At 40.7% G+C, this 19,955-nt stretch overlaps 1 protein-coding gene across 1 annotated transcript in view; it reads left to right on the top strand.

The window, feature by feature from the left end:
* The window catches only part of LOC135352059 (uncharacterized), a gene marked incomplete in the record, with an annotated part of 851,949 nt that overhangs the window by 14,753 nt on the left and 817,241 nt on the right, over positions 1-19,955 (top strand).

A 19,955-nucleotide genomic window follows, 5' to 3' on the forward strand; every position in this document is an offset into this window, starting at 1 on the left:
AGAGTGTGTGAATGTAACAATCAGCAATGATGACTTTGTAGAGGGCAAGGAAGAGTTTGTTGTCACAGTAACTAGTGTGTCACCGCAGGTGGAGCTGTCTGTAATAAATTCAGTGACCGTCACCATTGTTGATAATGACTGTAAGATAATCTATATAGTAATTGTGTCAATTTAAGTGGCCATATAGTTATACTAAAGTCAATATTAATTCTGTACAGCGAGCTCTTTCAGAGCATTATTATTCTCCGACATGCACGAACACGTTTTGTTGCCCGTTTTTGCCACCCAAACGGCTCATTAAGAGCTAGCTTTCAGAAATCAGTTGGGAAATCTCTGTGGCCGTTCAAATATCTCCCCTCCACACACGCACACACGCACAGCTGCAACGGCCTCCTTCTCTCCCGGCAGTGTAACAGTGACTGAGTCTGACTTTGTCAACAGCAGTATGTGTGTGGTGCTGACTTCTCTGCCAGCTGGAGGTGCACTAGAGTGTGACATTGACATCACCTTGACTCCCCTTCAAGACACGGCAGGTCAGAAAGAATAGACTACAGCTAATTATATACGGCAGGTCAGAATGCTCCTGGACCAATTACTATACAATGTATATATAGCTACTTGCAAGTATATAGATGCCGTAATAATAATGGCTTCTCATTTCAGATATCTTTTAGTACCAATAACTTACACATGCAGTATTGAACGAAGACTTTGAATATTTCGAGACTGTATTGACGATTCCTGCTGGGACCGCCGTAAACCAGCCTGTATGTGTCTACGGACTCCAGTTTGGAATAGTGGACGATCAGATTGTGGAGGACTCCCAATCTTTCAGTGTTGTGTCCTCGAGTGTGTCCCCTGCCAACACTTTGACTGTTTCTGATTCCTTCACTGTTACTATTCAGGACAATGACTGTGAGTCCATTACTTTTTAGTCAATTATAGTTCGGATAGTTCGATATGATTTTTATGGTGGCAATTTACACTTGAAATGAATTTAGCCATACAAACCATAGCCACTTTATCACAATACTGTCCTTTTGTTAGATGTTGGAGTGGATCTGGAGAGGTCAGAGTACAATCTGGACGAGGGGACCTCACAGTCGGTGTGCGTTCTCTTCTCTAGACAGCTGCAACGGCCGCTCTCATTGAGCAGTGACTTTGAGGAACTCAGAGGGTTGCTCAGAGGTGAGACAGAAGTGCTCTTTACATTGTATATCTATACAGTAATTATTTCCCCCAATAATGTATGCATAGTTTTTCCAATTAACCGTTACATGACTGGGTTTTTCACTCTAACACATTTTTTGGTGTGGCTTGTATATACGCAATAACTCATTCTTTATTCCATAATCATAATTATATACTCTCCCCTCCCCCCTCTAGGTGAACAGAGGTTAGGAGTTCCTGGTCCGTCTTATGTGATTGGGGTCAGTGCAAATGCCTCCAACACAGTGGAGCCAGGGAGTGTGTGTATGTCTGTAGACAACGTGGATGACTCAGTGAAGGAAGGCAACAGACTCTCTCTGCTCAGACTGAACAGCTCTGAGACGGCCGTGATGATTGGGGGGCGGCAGGCACTGTTCATTGAGACTGCTAATGATGGTTAGTAATTGATGAGCACATGCAATACCTAAAGCAATGAAATTACCTAGTATAAGCAATGCTGTATGTTTCCTCAGTTATTGTGGCCTCTCTGACATATTTGAGTCGAATGGTGGATGAAAGTGATGGAGCAGTGGAAGTGTGTGTACAGCTGAACCACAGGCCCATGGACACCATTGTCACGGCAACACTCACAACACAACCTCTCACGGCAACAGGTGACCAATAGCCAACTCTTCCTAAAATCGCAAAAAATGTGCAGCCCGAATACAAGTAGCATAATTATGATTAATATACGTGTATTGTGCAATCCTACAAACATAATATTATATAGAATCGAATGTTTCTCTGCAGAAGGAGAAGACTTTGTGCCACTGAATGTCACCCTGGTGTGGCACTACGACTCTCCTAGCCTCACTCAGTGTGTGAGTGTGGCCATCATCAATGACGAGTGTGTGGAAGAGAAAGAAGAAGTGTTCACCGTCTCTCTGTCCACAGAGAAGAAGTGTGTTGACATCGGACTAGACAACCAAACTACTTTCACCATACTGGACAATGATCGTGAGTCTATAGTCCACAATTGTTGAACTGTATAATTATGTGCAGCGGTAATGTCTTAATTCTTGACTGAGCAGTGCAACCATTGAAGGTACTGTTTTTTGTCTCCGGCAGGGCTGCTTGTGGATTTCAGAGATCCATTTGTGGAAGTGGAGGAATCTGCTGGCAATGTCACCTTGTGTGTGTACATTTGTGATGGAGTGCTTAAAAGAAATGCAATCTTCACATTTGCTACAGAGGATGTTATAGCAACTTGTGAGTCCAGAGATTTGCAGTATAGATTTGAAATGATGTGGATATTCAGTACAATTGTACCAAAAATTATCTTGCTATAGACCTGAGGAATAACAGCTTGTGTAATATGCAATATGTAAAAGATCACTGTTTACAGACAACACAGACGCTTTGTTAGACAGTGATTTAGAGCCAGCAAAGGTCACCCTTAACCGACCACCACCACTATACATGCACATGTACCTCTTCAACAGCTGTAGCTCCTGCAGACTTCAGTAGCTCATCCTACAAACAAACCTTCACGCCCGACAATGCTGATCAGGACTTGTGTGTGACCATCAATATCGTTGATGACGCCATCTACGAACAGACCGAACAGTTTATGGCTGTTCTGACCACCAACGACTCATGTGTAGAGTTCAAGCAAGAGTCCACACCAATCTCAATACTAGATGATGACTGTGAGTGTACAGTGTGTGTCGTAGTCAAAGTCAAAGTCAAAGTTTCTTATTATATATAAGCTATACGATTGAAATGGCTCTAATATAATTATAATATCGTTTGCATGTATGTTACCTAAAACTCTAAGCTAAGCATATACATATTTTAAATGTTGCGGTGGCCGTAACATTATATTTATGCTGCTTTCATAATAATTATTTCCTCTATCATTCTTCAGGTGTAACACTTGATCTGCAACCAGAATCGAAAATGTTAGCAGAATCAGAGGGAGTGGTTGAGGTATGTGTCTCTCTGTCTGGAGAGCTGGAGACCAGTGTCAATGCCATGGTCTTCACTGTGCCTGGAGATGCAAAGTGTGAGGAACCTATTGGCTGTAGAAATGATGACACGTGTAGCTTTATACTGAGTTGTAAAAAGCAATACTAACTATGCATAATTATGACCAACTGTACATTATAGTCATAATTATGTAAGAGCCGTCCGAATAAAATACAATCCCTTAATTCATTTAACCTGCATGCAACCAAATGATATGCAACGGAGTGAACCACTCTGAAAGACTGTGTTTCGAATACTCCCAACTGCTGACTGAACTCTTTTACCTTATCTGGTTTTGCTTTATTCTAAAGATGATGATGACTTCTCATTTGACACTGGAATGGATTCTATTGTTCTCACCTTTACCGAGTCCGGGGAGCAATGTATCAACCTCTCCATAGTGACAGACAACTTGATGGAGACCTCCGAACATTTCTCTGTAGTGATGGGCTCTCGAGATGACAGAGTGAAATTGAACAACAGTATCTCACGAATCGACATCATTGATGATAGCGAAGGTGAGTTCACGTAACATTTTGATAGTGGTCTCTGCAGTTCTTATAGTAAAACCTCTGTATAAATTGATCTCTTTCACCTTACCACTCACCTATTAGCATGTGTGGAGAGTAGTCACGCATTATTATTACGATCACGCTCTAAGCATGCATGCAGATCACCCTCTCTATATTATGTCATGTTTATAGGCCCCCATCCAACTGTTTTTGAACAATTTAGCTTGCCCTGTGCTGAAAATCAATCGACAGGTTTCTCTTCGTCCCATCCCATGTACAGATATTGTGGTGACGTTTGGCCTGGAAGAAGTGTTACTGAATGAAGGTAACAGTGGCAGCGTGTGTGTCAACATCACTGGTCGACTGCAACGTCCGGTGGCTATCACTGTGTCCATCTCCAGAGGCTCTGCAAGCACGGGTTCAGATCATAATTTCCCGGCTTCTACTTCGTTCAACTTTAGCTCCTCCCCTGACACTTACTGCATCTCCTTCAACACCACTCAAGATGCCATTTATGAAAATGATGAGACCTTCTCTGTTCTTCTTGACTCCCCTGACCCTCAAATTGTTATTGGTCTAAATTCAAGCAATTCAAGCATGGTCATGATTCTTGACGATGATGAAGGTAAGTAGATTTGATTGCCATGTATATAGCGTTTGCTAGTCTACACTTTGCATGACCTTCATATTCAATAATTATTATCCACCATCCTCATTAGTTGAGTTCCAGTTGGTGGTAGTGGATGAGACGGTGTGTGAGAGTGCTGCTTCTGCCACGGTGTGTGTGCAGCTGAGGACAGACACTGAGAGAGAAGTCACTGCCAGTGTGCAACCGTCTGATCTCAGTACTCAGAGTGAGTCATGCTTGGTGGTGATGCAGTATACTTATTATACTCTACGTAGTATGTTATCACTCGACTGCATCATTACTGGATGCGTCATTGCACTTACAATACTTTCTGCATGTACCTCCAACAGATGCAAGTGACTACAATACTTCTATACTGACCTTCAATTTCCCCAACCCATCTCCTGCTGACACAAGGCAGTGTGGATCTGTGCCTATAGTTGGTGACACCATTGTTGAGCCTTGTGAAGCTTTCTACCTGAACCTCACCTCCTCTGCTGAGAGGAGCCGTATCGTCGACGATGACCTGCCTAATACTGTGATCATCTATGACGATGAAGGTACGAAATAGTGAACTGGTGACTTCTCTTAGTTTATAACTTTTCTTGCAGATGTCGATGAATTTCTTCTCTTCAACAACTCTCCACAGATTTTTGGTAGGAGCCTCACTGTGGACTACACCATATCCGGGTGTGCTCAAGTTTTATGTCAAGTCAGAGCGAGAACGAACGAATTTGATTGTAAATATAATTATACATCTGATGTTTGTTTGTTCTGTGTGTTAAATGAAAACAATTTGTTTTGCATGGCATGGGCCAAATATTATTGTTCAGTGTTTGCCACATAAGAGTGTGCATGACTATATAGGACTATTAATAATTATCTCTCCCTCCTCCCCACACACACACACACAGGCTCTCCCCCTACTGGTAGCCTCACTGGACAATGGTACCAAGAGTCAGTCACAAGCAGGAGGTCTATCAGTACACTGTTAAAAATGGGGTGTTACGTAGCACACTAATTTTAGTAGGTAAATGTCAGTGGTGTGTTAATGAACACACTCGTGTGTTTGTCGTGCTCAACAACACACTTGGAGTGTAATAGAACACACTTGGGTGACACAACAGAATGGTGTGTTACTGAACACACTGACATCCATACAGTGGTGTAAAGTAGCACACGATATATAAGATATTAAGAAGGTCTTTTTACTTTTCAGATACCAGAATTAATATTTATGTTCCACTTAGTACAGTTAGATCACCAAGAGTGCTAAGTATGTGCAAGTGAAATAAGAGTTGAAATGCTGCAGTCCCTGCAAATGCGGAAAACAACTTGCTATCACTCTCAAAGGAAGCTTTATACTTTGCAAACCCAGAAATCCAGGTCCTAAAAGTATGGCTATAGTATATAGAAGCCTGCAATGCATGTAGAATCTCTACATGCATGCTATATAGAGCTAAGTGGCTAAGTCCAGACCTTCTGTGTGCGCATGCGCATTGAGGCTAGAAGCACATGTAGTGTGCTTTAATTAAAATCAACAAAGACTCAAGAACTGGAGAAGAACTCAATTTAGCTCTATACTAACTGCACTGAGTATTTAGCTTTCCTGAAGAACATACACTACTGCAGCACTTCATGGAGCTTCCAAAGGCCATTCATGTGGTAAGCTGGTGCAATACTATGTGTGATATGATCATATAAATTATATATAGCCTTTCTCACAACTCAGCCCAGAACTTGACCTCATTTTTGACTTGAGCACTGGTTTGGGTACAGAAGTGACTATTCTCTGGGACATACTAACTGCTATAAATGTGCAGAAAAGTATCCAGGTACGTGGAGTAATAGATATGCTTACCAGACATAATTATATTTATTATTTAGGACAAGACAAGATGACAAGATGACAAGATGACTTCAATCAAAATGTGCTACTGCTGCTGTGCGCTCTTTCGTCAAAAAGGGAACATGTGATGTGCTGTCATTAACAGTAATGTGTTGTAATAATCCGTATAACATTTAAATAGTCATTCGTTGTATAGATGTGTTTTTAATTTGTGTTAAATGACTTGTACATTTCGTTGAAATTGCAACAGCACCAAGCTAACTAACATAGAGCAACTACACTATACCGTCCTGAAAATAACCAAGTTACGAGGTGCACATGCACTGTATGCATGTGCTAGACAACCATTATTAGTGTGCTTGAACGCACTGTATGTATGTGCTAGACAACACATTTACCATTATTAGTGTGCTTGAAGGCACTGTATGCATGTGCTAGACAACACTTTACCATTATTAGTGTGCTTAAAGGCACTTATGCATGTGCTAGACAACACTTTACCATTATTAGTGTGCTTGAAGGCACTGTATGCATGTGCTAGACAACACTTTACCATTATTAGTGTGCTTAAAGGCACTTATGCATGTGCTAGATAAAACACTTGCCAATGTGTTCAGCGACACACAACAGTCTATGTGTTACAAAACACCTTTAGGGGTGTCAAATTTAAAGTGTCATACCAACATCCCAAAAGTGTGTTCCAGAACACATCATTTTTAACAGTGTAGGCTTCTTCTTACTGTTGTGCCATATTGCCCCAGTCAAATTGTTCCAATATTTGAAGACAGAGCTTTTCGTACAGGTATGTAAGACACAGTAACTACTCAAACCGTACGGATAGAAAATTTCGAGGTGTTTTTAATTTCGCGTTTTTCGTGGGTGGCTGCAGAACACGAAAATTAAAACCCGCGAAAGGCTTTGTTTACGCATGCGAGATAGTGACACACCCTAACTCCACGAAATTTACTACCCACGAAATTTTCCAAATAAGACAGAATATTGAATTGCACGAAAATTTACACCCTCGAAATTTTCGACCCGTACGGTAACTCATAATAACATGCAGGAGAGATACTTATGCGGCTATACCCTATACTTATAATTATTAGAGTGTGTACGCACTAATAATAAACGCATAGTATATATTATATACTATGCGTTTACGTAGCTCCAGCAGATAACGATAGCAATCCTCTATATTGTTTCAACTCTCCTGCAGACATCCCACAGTGTAGTGTGGTATTCACTGACCAGCAGTACGAGGTTGACCCCGTATCTGGTGACGTGACTGTGGAGTGGGCCGGAACTGGACCAACTGCTGAGGTTAATGTCGACAAGTTCACGTGTATTCTGCCCGATAGAACGTCTACAGATTGTGAGTTAACCATCACCGCAAACCACCTCACCAAACACTGATACCTTAGTCTTCTTACACTAATAAGTGTGTAATAAATTGTCACATTTCCGCACCACTTCCCACACACACACGCATTACTTCACATACCCCTACACACAATGCAGGCACCAGTCCATTTGTGCTCACTGGTCTAGCTCCAGGTGACCACACATTCACAGTAAGGCCTCAACACGTCAGTGACTCTAGCCTGCCTCAATGTAACAGTAGGAGAGGATTGATTGCTCGATCCATTATCATCAGATTGTAAAGAACACAATGATCAGTCCTTAATTTATATTCATAGGTAGAAAAACATTTTACAATCAGTTTCTAAAGAACAAATCCTGAACTATTTAGTAATTAGCATTGTTGATTGATATTTTGATACGGTATATCTCAATAGCAAGTCACGTTTGTAAAATAAATCATCAACATTTCCTGATTGCGCATGCACATGCAGCACAATTATAGCAACCTCTTTTATTTCTGTGTTTCAATAATTCGTGAAGGTGCATGAGAACCAGATTGAGAGTATAGTGCTGCATGTGACTGAGTCTATTGAGGCGCAAGTAATAAAGATCACAACAATCATGCAGGCAATTATACCCTCAAGTGTTTTTTTTTCATTGTGGTTTTGGCAGCCATCCAGAGAGAGCAGGGGGCCAGGTCCCTCCACGACATCACAACCAGGGAGAGAGCAGGGGGCCAGGTCCCTCCTCCACGACATCACAACCAGGGAGAGAGAGCAGGGGGCCAGGTCCCTCCTCCACGACATCACAACCAGGGAGAGAGAGCAGGGGGCCAGGAAAGACCTCGCTGTACAGAATTAATATTGACTTTAGTATAACTATGGCAGCAACCAGCCAGATAAAACAACTAGACGGTGTGACTGTCTAGACCAGCGCGCTCTCTTCGGCTATGCCATGCTATAGGCTAAGCTTAAAATAGCCACACTCCAATATATTATTATTAAACTGGCTTCTTTTTCTTTGAATAAGGTAAATGTTGGTATAATGAATCACCTAAGCTTAATTATAAATTTCTCTGGAGATAATTGTTGGATAAATGTAAAATTTACGGTATATATACGAATTAATCAATTTAACCACTAATTGACCACAACCATGCATTCTCAACGTGAATTATGGGAAGCATCAAAGAGACCCATAATACCCCCCGACTTATAATACAGGTATCTACCTTACAGAAGCTCAAAGGCCTAGTGCAGTGCGTACAGTATATACTAGTGCTAGTGAGCAAGGCTCAGCTCAGCCTGACCCCTAGTCCTCTCCCAGTGTCTCAAGCAGCTCATTCTGCAAGCACACAGCAGAATTTGATGAACTAGTCTACAGACTACACCCTCTGACTCATTTATGGACACCTATAATCCGGGTCAGTCGAACTAATTGCATTTGCGCAAACATTGGCTGATAGGAAGCTATAGGCTTACTCTAGAAACACCCACAAACATGTACAACACTTCAGAATTAGCTCTTCGTGTTTACTTACAGCTAAACTGCTTCTGACACATTACACGAACACATAATCCGGATTCCAACCCGGATTAAAGGCCTGGTGTAAACGGGGCTTCTGGCTCATTTATGACACTTTGTTCTCATGCAAGACATTTAATTCATCTTCAATGAAGATGAATGTTTTCGATGAATGAAGACTTCATTCATCATAAAACACCATTATTTATATTTTTGCTGCATATGCTTGAGGTGCCAATTTATGAGCCATATTTTCCCTTGTAGCCCGACAGTTAAACCCCACTATACTACATGGCAAAAGTGTATAGTACATATAGATGGGGAAATAATCAGCTGCCTAAGGTTAATTGTGTCCTCCTTCCTCTAGCTCTGCCTCTCTGCAGTCGTGGCCATGAATAGTAAAGTGTTTGAAATAGGAGCTGTGCTTCTGGTGCTAACCAGCTTGCTCATTATCATCCAGCTAAGTGTGTTGTTCAGGAAGTCTGACCTTGTTTATCTCCAGGACAAAGTGGAAAAGAACTCGTGGGAGTCAGTAGCTGAGCCCATTTTTGCCTTGCAAACAGCTAACAGAACAGCTAAGAGAGGTGTTGTTGATTGTATTGTACCGAGGCCTGTACTGAGAGAGCGAGAACATGACGAGGAAAAACCTACCTGGAAAAAAAAGACATTTTGCTACGAATATCTGGTTAATACTTTTCACGATGCTCTCCCTATGTGTGGTAAAGAAGTGACTAAAACGGACCAGGTAAAGTGTTTTGGTACTGTGTACACTAACCGCATGGCACAATGTTCATTTGAGAACTTGGCCTTAAATCCACAAAGGACAATTGATGTCATGCCTAATGAAAGGAGTTGGAACCAGCCGGCAGAGAGGACTATAAATTTGTTGGAGAGCTTAGATGCAAGTTGTCAATCTCCGTCAGTAAACCAACTTTCAAAGAAGACAGAACCCAATGACATACAAATTAGGCTGGCTCGGCATCTCTTAGAGTCAGAAAAGTTAGCGCCATCAGTTTGCGACGTTTGGATTAACAGGACGACTATTTTCCATGTGTCTAATGCTTTCCACATTTACTTCAGGTTTAACGACTTGTACAGTGTCCACAAGACATTGTTTGATCTTAACTTAGCAGACAGCCTAGTTTTGAGAGTCGGAAGTATGAGCAGCGATTACAGATTTCCAGAATTTGACAAGGCACTATTTCCAGGCGCACTGACTCTTAAGGATCTGCCACAGAATAGTACTGTATGTTTTAAGAAGGTATTTTTATCTCCCAGAAGTTACCAGTCAGTACCGTTTAGGTCAAAGATGGAGCGCACCTTAAGATCACATTGTTTTGAGTGCAGTGGTAAAGATCTAACGGGCTCCCCACTGTACACATTTCGCACTAGGGTACTGAAGGCGTGCAACATTGCAGACCAGTGTTCCAAGACTTCTCGTATCGTAGTCATCTCGAGAAAGTTCTACAAGAGGTGGACCGATGATAAACAGAAGAATTTTCGGCGGATTTTAAGTAACGAAGGTGAAATGGTTTCAAAGATCCAACAAGCTTTCCCGAATGTCACTGTGGACATAATTCACATGGAAGATCTCGACATCTGTGAGCAAGTGAGATACGCAGTGGAAGCAGATGTGATGCTGGGAGTCCATGGAGCAGGCTTGATCCACTTCTGGTGGCTCAGAGACGAGGCACTAGGTCTGGAATTAGAGCCGAATTTTGAGGCTGGCAATCCCTCCTTCAGGATGCTTACAAAAATAAGTGGCAGGAACTATATGTCAGAAAGAATTTTAGGAACGTCTAAAGGTAGTGTTACTGTCAAAATTGATAAGGTGCTGAAAAAACTGAAGAAGTACGTATAGTTCAAATATGCTATCACGATTGTGTCTCACCATGCATGCATGTATGCAGTTCAAGTCTTATAATTGTCATCTATATAATATAGCGGGAATTTTTCGTGAGGTGCAAAATTTCACGTTTTTGAGGGCAGAGCAGTTAATGTGAAAATTAAGAGTGCATGGGATACCTACCACGCAGCACCGGTATTTCCCGCTACAAAAATTTCTGCGTGTATACAGTACATAATGGTAGGCCAATGCAGGCCTGATAAACTATTCCTTGAGAGTAACTCCGTTAGAGGCTAGGATGGCTTAGGCCTGGGATCGAGGCTAGGATTGGCTTAGCCTCGGTTTCAGGCTGATAAAATTAATACGCCTGGATTCTCGAGGGTAGGATTGGCTCTGATTAACCGCCGCGTCATTGGAGTTAATTAAAAGGGCGTGGTCTCTAGTCTTAGCAATAAAGGCATGATTGTTTCTAGTTCTATTGCTGGTGCCAGTGACTGTCGAAAGAGAGTGGAAGCATGCATAATTGAGAACTTAAGTGAGCCCAAGACCCTTGATGAAATCAAAAATGAACTAACAGATGTGCCTCATACTGACTTAAAGACCATCTTGCAGCACCTGACGAGCGAAGGAACTATTATCTATAAAGAAATTCTTGACTGCTCAGTCTACTGGAAAAAAATCCAAGATGAAACAATTAGAGCCACACCCCAAAAAACGGTAATCTCTAAATCAGAAAGAAAATTCACGTCTCCGTTATCAACCTCAATACCGAGAAAACCCTCTCCGAGAGTTAGTCTGCCGTTTAAATCTCCTGCTCTGTCCCTCACATGTACCCCTTCATCCATCTGCACACATCCCAAAGCCAGTGCCAGTACTAGTTCATCCCGTACATGTAACAGAAACGAGGCAATACCAACGTTTACTACTTATATCCAAGGATTGGAATCAGAGCTAGAAGAAATCGAAAAGGAAATTTCTGATCTAAGGGTTATTTACAGTGTTGAGGAACTAAAAACTCATATTGATACATTACATGAGTACAATGAGATGAAGGATACTGGACAGGTTCTGCTCGGAAAGCTGGCCGAGGTCGAGACTACCACTACAGCTCAGCTCTACTCAAGATATGGTTTAAAATTGGACAGTTGATTATAAATACGTACAATTATTACAGTCATGTGTAATTATGTATGCTCTGTGAGTCTAATAATAATGATTGTAAAACAGCAGGTAATTTTGTGTGAATTCAACTTGTTTATTTAACGACCATTTTGTGTTAGGTAAAACATCAATGTACCCCTGATTCAACTTTGTTTAGTTAACGACCATTTTATCATTTCCCATGCACACATTTTTTGTAGTGACGTACTACATGCACTGTACAGATATATAAAACAGCCTGGCCCTGCATGCAAAACTCACAACGTGCAACAGTCTGTATCAAGGGTACAATGGCAGCTAAGAGTTCCTTGATTGGATGCATTGCTTTTCTATTTCTCTTGTGTGCTACTACAGTGCAAGGTTAGCTGCACTGAAATACATGAAGCTATAGCTACAAAAGCTTCATGGAGTGCAGTGAAAGTACTGTTTATGTTCTACATCTATAGGTGGAAACGTAGAGGTGAAACTATCTGAAAATGATTACAGAAGTTCTGAAGCTGAAGGCATGCTCAATGTAGCAATAGTTGTGTCGGACGCTTCTGATCAAGAGTTCGGAGATCTGCTATTCAATGTGACAGCACTAACTAAGCAGCAATTCAATGAATTTGGAAGCCAACTTTGCAACAATGGTCTTGTGCTGCAAACCAGTTCAAGCACCAGACCCGCAGAAGGTAAGCAGGCAGCCACAGTAATCATTGTAAATCTGCTGGCCTGTCTGCATGTCCCTTTCTTTCTTTTTTTATAGAGGCTGATTTGGAGTCAATGAGTGTGACATGCATAAGACATCTTCTCACACCTACTGAGGAGATCCTTTGCTCATTTATTATCACACAAGACACTACTCTTGAATCAGATGAAGTTTTTGCACTTGTTCTTAAAGTTGCTGATGATGCTGGGAATTTGATTGCTCTCGGTGATAATTGTGCTGTCGCTACCATCTCTACTGGAACAAGCAAAGGTGCAAATTATTCTATAGATGTCACCTATTGCTACCATTTATGTGTTAAATATGTTTACAGGATATTTGCAAGTAATAGACGAAGTGCGTAAAGTGACCGAAGGAGATTTAACTGTTCACTACATCACCATCAGGAAGAATTTTACTGCTGAATTTCCGGTCGTATTGGATATACAGACAGGAGGTTTTGGTGAATTCAATGGACCAAAAGATGGTTTGTATATACATGTATATTGTATACATTGTATATATAGGTACCCTTCAATTAACAATTTATATAGTATAAGAGTGGGAACTGAAGTGTTCGGGGGAGAAGCTTCCCCAGGGCCCCTACCTCCCCCCCCACATTGTACAACCCAGTATATACAGTGGAACCTCTCTATAACGGACACCTTTGGGGAACAATGTTTTGGCCTTTATACAGAGGTGGCCTTTGTTGAGAGGTTGTTTTGTACACAAACTGTTCATTTGGGACCTGGGTGCCTGGCCGTTATATAGCAACTGGCCTAATTTATTCGTAAGTGGTTGTTAACAAAGCTAGGTTCCACTGTACATGCATGCACATACACAGGGAAAGACTACATCTTCAATGGTGGAATTACTAATGGAATTGTCTTTCCCGCTGATGTAAGCACTCTCGAACTTCAACTGGAGATTCTAGATGATTCTACAATCGAGGATGATGAATCTGTAACAGTCGTCTTTAACGGTGCAGTGGATGTACCAGGACTAGACATCGTTATTATGCCACCTTCTATCACTGTCACAATCAGTGATAATGATGGTACGTTTCAACATAATTATAAAATAGTTACTTACTTTTCACATGCACAGTTGTGACAAGTGGATTTGAAGAGACAAGGGACACCATAACTATTATCGAAGGAGGAAGAGTAAGCGTTTGTGTTGAGCTAAAAGGATTCGATCAGTCTAAACTAGAAAGAGGTATTGAGATCGGTATTGAGGCCCCTCCAAGTAAGCAAAAAAACAAACAAAGGTGTGCAAAGTATTATTGTAAAATATTATTACATTCTGTGTAGGTAGAGACTATTTCTTGAGCGCTCCCCGGGGTCAGAGTTTGACTGCGTACCTGGAGGTTGAAAGTCCACATTGTGTTGATATTTTCACTTTCTCAAATAAGGCCCCAGAGTTGTTAAAATCGTTTCAAGTAACGTTGGTTGATCAAAGGCTTGCTCTGATAACTGATAAAGCGAAAAGAGAGCGACATCAGCTGTTGAATATTATTGAGCCACACACACTGACCATCATCATAGAGGATGATGATGGTATGTTTATCGTTATGCTAAATAAATTACGTAAATCGATTCGAAATTTTATTTGAGGAAGCCCATGCAGGTTGATTGCACAATTGTGTAGCAAGAGTAGACGTCTATATACATTTATTGATTAAAATGTTGATTGCACAATTGTGTAGCAAGAGTAGACGTCTATATACATTTATTGATTAAAATGTTCGCATAAGTTATGTGAACAGTGAGTATAATTATAGCCTCCAATACACAAGTCATAATGAGGGACATACCAGGAATTACTGAGTTAATTAGTCCACGGAACACACACAGAGGCCAGCCACGACTCAAACTTGCTACCATATTTGAGCAACTTTGTGTCACGTTTCCCATGCATCTTAATTCCTAGCCAAGAATTAGCAATACCACTAATTGTCAGCACTAATACTATATTAGTTGCATGCTAACAATGTGTATGTCCTTATCTTGACACCCAGGTACTCCAAATAGACCTACCATTACTGAGCTGGACGTTGTAGAGAAAGACTTAGCATTCGAATGGAGTATAAGAGAAGAGGATGGTCTACGCCCTGTCGACTGTTACTTCGGCAACATAACGATTCGAAATCACTACTGGTTCAGTGTACACATTTGATCTTTGTAGTACTAGCAGCCCAAAAGACTTGCAGCATCGGTTCTCTGGTAATATTAACGACACAAAACAGTACATAGTTGTAGTATGCGCCAGAAATCAGCTCGGTGTGAACTGTTCGGATCCAGTGGTGTATCCGACAGAGATTACGCCTACCCCTATTCTAATAGGCACTCCAAATAGACCTACCATTACTGAGCTGGACGTTGTGGATAAAGACAACTTAGCATTTGAATGGAGTATAAGAGAAGAGGATGGTCTACGTCCTGTCGATTGTTACTTCGGCAACATAACGATTCGAAATCACCAAGGAATAGACGGTTCTGATTCAGGTGGTGATGAAACTACTGGTTTGCTGTACACATTTGATCTTTGTAGTACTAGTAGCCCAAAAGACTTGCAGCATCGGTTCTCTGGTAATATTAACTACACCAAACAGTACATAGTTGTAGTATGCGCCAGAAATCAGCTCGGTGTGAACTGTTCGGATCCAGTGGTGTATCAGACTGACATTACGCCCACTGTCCCTATTCTAATAGGCACTCCAAATAGACCTACCATTACTGAGCTGGACGTTGTGGAGAAAGACAACTTAGCATTCGAATGGAGTATAAGAGAAGAGGATGATCTACGTCCTGTAGACTGTTACTTTGGCAACGTAACAATTCGAAATCGCCAAGGAATTGACGGTTCTGATTCAGGCGATGATGAAACTACTGGTTCAGTCTACACATTTGATCTTTGTAGTACTAGCAGCCCAAAAGACTTGCAGCATCGATTCTCTGGTAATATTAACGACACAAAACAGTACATAGTTGTAGTATGCGCCAGAAATCAGCTCGGTGTGAACTGTTCAGATCCAGTGGTATATCAGACTGAGATTACGCCTACCCCTATTCTAATAGGCACTCCAAATAGACCTACCATTACTGAGCTGGACGTTGTGGAGAAAGACTTAGCATTCGAATGGAGTATAAGAGAAGAGGATGATCTACGTCCTGTAGACTGTTACTTTGGCAACGTAACAATTCGAAACCGCCAAGAAATAGACGGTTCTGATTCAGATGGTGATGAAACTACTGGTTCAGTCTACACATTTGATCTTTGTAGTACTAGCAGCCCAAAAGACTTGCAGCATCGGTTCTCTGGTAATATTAACTACACCAAACAGTACATAGTTGTAGTATGTGCCAGAAATCAGCTCGGTGTGAACTGTTCAGATCCAGTGGTGTATCAGACTGAGATTACGCCTACCCCTATTCTAATAGGCACTCCAAATAGACCTACCATTACTGAGCTGGACGTTGTGGAGAAAGACTTAGCATTCGAATGGAGTATAAGAGAAGAGGATGATCTACGTCCTGTAGACTGTTACTTTGGCAGCGTAACAATTCGAAACCGCCAAGAAATAGACGGTTCTGATTCAGATGGTGATGAAACTACTGGTTCAGTCTACACATTTGATCTTTGTAGTACTAGCAGCCCAAAAGACTTGCAGCATCGATTCTCCGATAATATTAACTACACCAAACAGTACATAGTTGTAGTATGTGCCAGAAATCAGCTCGGTGTGAACTGTTCGGATCCAGTGGTGTATCAGACTGAGATTACGCCCACTGTCCCTATTCTAGTAGGAACTCCAAATAAACCCACCATTACTGAGCTGGACGTTGTGGAGAATAACAACTTAGCATTTGAATGGAGTATAAGAGAAGAGGATGGTCTACGCCCTGTCAACTGTTACTTCGGCAACATAACGATTCAAAGAAGTCAAGAAATTGGCAGTTCTGATTCAGGCGGTGATGAAACTATTAGTTCAGTCTACACATTTGATCTTTGTAGTACTAGCAGCCCAAAAGACTTGCAGCATCGATTCTCTGGTAATATTGACGATACCAAACAGTACATAGTTGTAGTATGCGCCAGAAATCAGCTCGGTGTGAACTGTTCAGATCCAGTGGTGTATCAAGCTGAGCACCCGCCCACTGTCCCTATTTTGAGAGCTGGTCCAGGAGTGATCATAGGAGCGATAGTTGTTATGGTGTTGATTTTGTGTTGTTGTCTCACTCTGCTCCTGTTGATTATCATATTTTACTGTGGGTGGAGCAGAGAAAAGAGATACTTTCCACAAAGAAGAGGTGAGTGATAGATCTAGTAGTAGCTTTATTGAAATAAGAGTACTGCATGTCTATTATATGTGTGGTATACGGGTGTATACTATCTGGAGATGAAATTATTGTGGAAACAGCGAATCATGCATGCAATTATTACTAGTATAAGCCAATTGTTGATACATAATTAATTGTTTCCAAACACAGAGAAGAAATTTGCTAAGGAAGCCGCCTACAGGTATGTGCATGATATACTTAAGAGAGTAATTTATCTGTCTGCATGCATGAACATATTGTTATACCACACATGCAGGCACGGATCAGATGATTCGTTGTCAGAATATGAAGAAGAATTTGACTTAGAGAAGTCATCGCTTTAATGAACAACTTAACACATTTCACAGCTGCTAAATGCATAACAAACAACATGTGTTACTGTAACAATTATCATTGTTTTGTAATGATCTTTACCAAACCCAAGTCAATTAAGTTGTGCGTAGCCTTATGGGGGGTGATCAGTGCCAAAACCTCCAGCTCTTTTTATTTAGTACTAAAATCATTTGCAAAGTGAAGTTCTACATACAAATGACGCGCTCTCTCTTATTTGCATGGTGAAGTTCTACATACAAATGATACTCTCATTTGCATGGGGAAGTTCTACATACACAAATGATACTCTCATCTGCATGGTGAAGTTCTACATACAAATGATACTCTCATGTGCATGGTGAAGTTCTACATACAAATGATACTCTCATCTGCATGGTGAAGTTCTACATACAAATGATACTCTCATTTGCATGGTGAAGCTCTACATACAAATGATACTCTCGCATTTGCATAGTTAATTTGCTAAACTGGAAACTACTCCTTTTCACCTAAGAAAAGGCTCAGGGGAGAGAGTAATTTTTTTAAACTCCGTTATTGGACACGTCCACTTATGTGACCAAAAAGGATTGCCACATGAGCGGGCGTATCCAACACGTAGTTGATATGTTAATTAAAATGTCCGTCTATACTAATTGTGTCCTCCTTCAATATGCCACTATAAATTTACAGTTGTCCTATAGGGGCATGCGTGAAGAATGTCACACTCCCACAATGTTAACGTCCTAACAACTTGCGTGCCACCACTCATGCATGTACTATTTCTGTTGCTATATAGCCTCGAGTATAAAATACATTTCTGACGGTCTGGGATTAAAGCTGAATTAACACCCACACATTATGTAGTTATAGTGGTTTGTTCTAATTGTATTCCAACCTTCCCTTTTTAATCCGAGCCCTTCCTTATAGATGGAAAAGGGAGTGGTTTCAAGTCAATGCAAATATATATGAGAGTGTCATTGTAAAACTAACAAAGCTTATCATTTGCCATGCAGCGTTATTTGTATGTAGAACTTCTCATTTGTATGTAGAACTTTCATTGTATGTAGAACTTCACCATGCAAATAAGAGCATCATTTATATGTAGAACTTCACCATGCAAATAAGATTATCATTTGTATGTAGAAAATCACCATGAAAATAAGAGAGAGCGTATCATTTGTATGTAGAACTTCACCATGCAAATGAGAGTATCATTTGTATGTAGAGCTTCACCATGCAAATGAGAGTATCATTTGTATGTAGAACTTCACCATGCAGATGAGAGTATCATTTGTATGTAGAACTTCACCATATGCATGCAAATGAGAGTATCATTTGTATGTAGAACTTCACCATGTAAATGAGAGTATCATTTGTATGTAGAACTTCACCATGCAGATGAGAGTATCATTTGTATGTAGAACTTCCCCATGCAAATGAGAGTATCATTTGTATGTAGAACTTCACCATGCAAATGAGAGTATCATTTGTATGTAGAACTTCACCATGCAAATAAGAGAGAGCTCGTCATTTGTATGTAGAACTTCACTATGCAAATGATTTTAGTACTAAATAAAAAGAGCTGGAGGTTTTGGCACTGATCACCCCCCATATAGCCTTGCCAAATTTCTGCATGCCTTAGTGAAAGGTTGCCTCATAAAACTAGTGAAAAATCATCTTCATTTTTTGTGCTCTGTGACCACTTTAATTTTATAGACCTTGAAGGAACACATGCAGTGTCTCAGTGATGATTGCTTAACATATTGATTAAAGTGCAATACACCATAAAAGCACAGAGCGTTAAGTGTTCCTTGTATGGAATATAAATTATGCACGTGCACTGAATTACTGTATGTGGTCTGTTTTACTATGCACAGCCTCAGTCCTGGCCTGTGCATGCTTAACTTAATTTGATTTGTGTGTTACAAACTAAGATTCTGCGAACTCCAGTACATGTATCAAAATTCAAGAGCCTATAATTATTGCTGAAAACGAACACACTCACACTGAAAAACCTCAAGGACATGTGCTACTAAGTATAACTTAATATAGCCCTTGCACTGCTTACACTTATGAACCTAGCTATATAGCTATAGCTATATATAGTATACATTGTATTAAAGATCAATGACATTTCCATAAATTATTGACAGAGTTGAGTTAATATACAGTATTAAGCTCCTTGTGTGGTATTATTGCTATGGATACAGCTACCCAAGATTTGCTAATTTCCTGTGCATCATAATAATGGTTGTGTACTGACTGCATGTAGTTGCTGGGTAACTGACAACACTTCATAGGTATGGAATGTCAAGTTCTTTTGATGTTGGGAGTAATCACTAGGATGTGGATGACCTCAATACTGTAACAGTGGAACCCCTCTATAACGGACACCTTTGGGGAACAATTTTATTGCCTTTATACAGACACTGAGGTGGCCTTTGTTGAGAGGTTGTTTTGTACACCAACTGTTCATTTGGGACCTGGGTGCCTGGCCGTTATATAGCAACTGGCCTTTATTCTGAGGTGGTTGTTAACAGAGGTTCCACTGTA

This window comes from Halichondria panicea, chromosome 1 (assembly GCF_963675165.1).
Source record: "Halichondria panicea chromosome 1, odHalPani1.1, whole genome shotgun sequence".
Classification (NCBI taxonomy): Eukaryota; Metazoa; Porifera; class Demospongiae; order Suberitida; family Halichondriidae; genus Halichondria; species Halichondria panicea.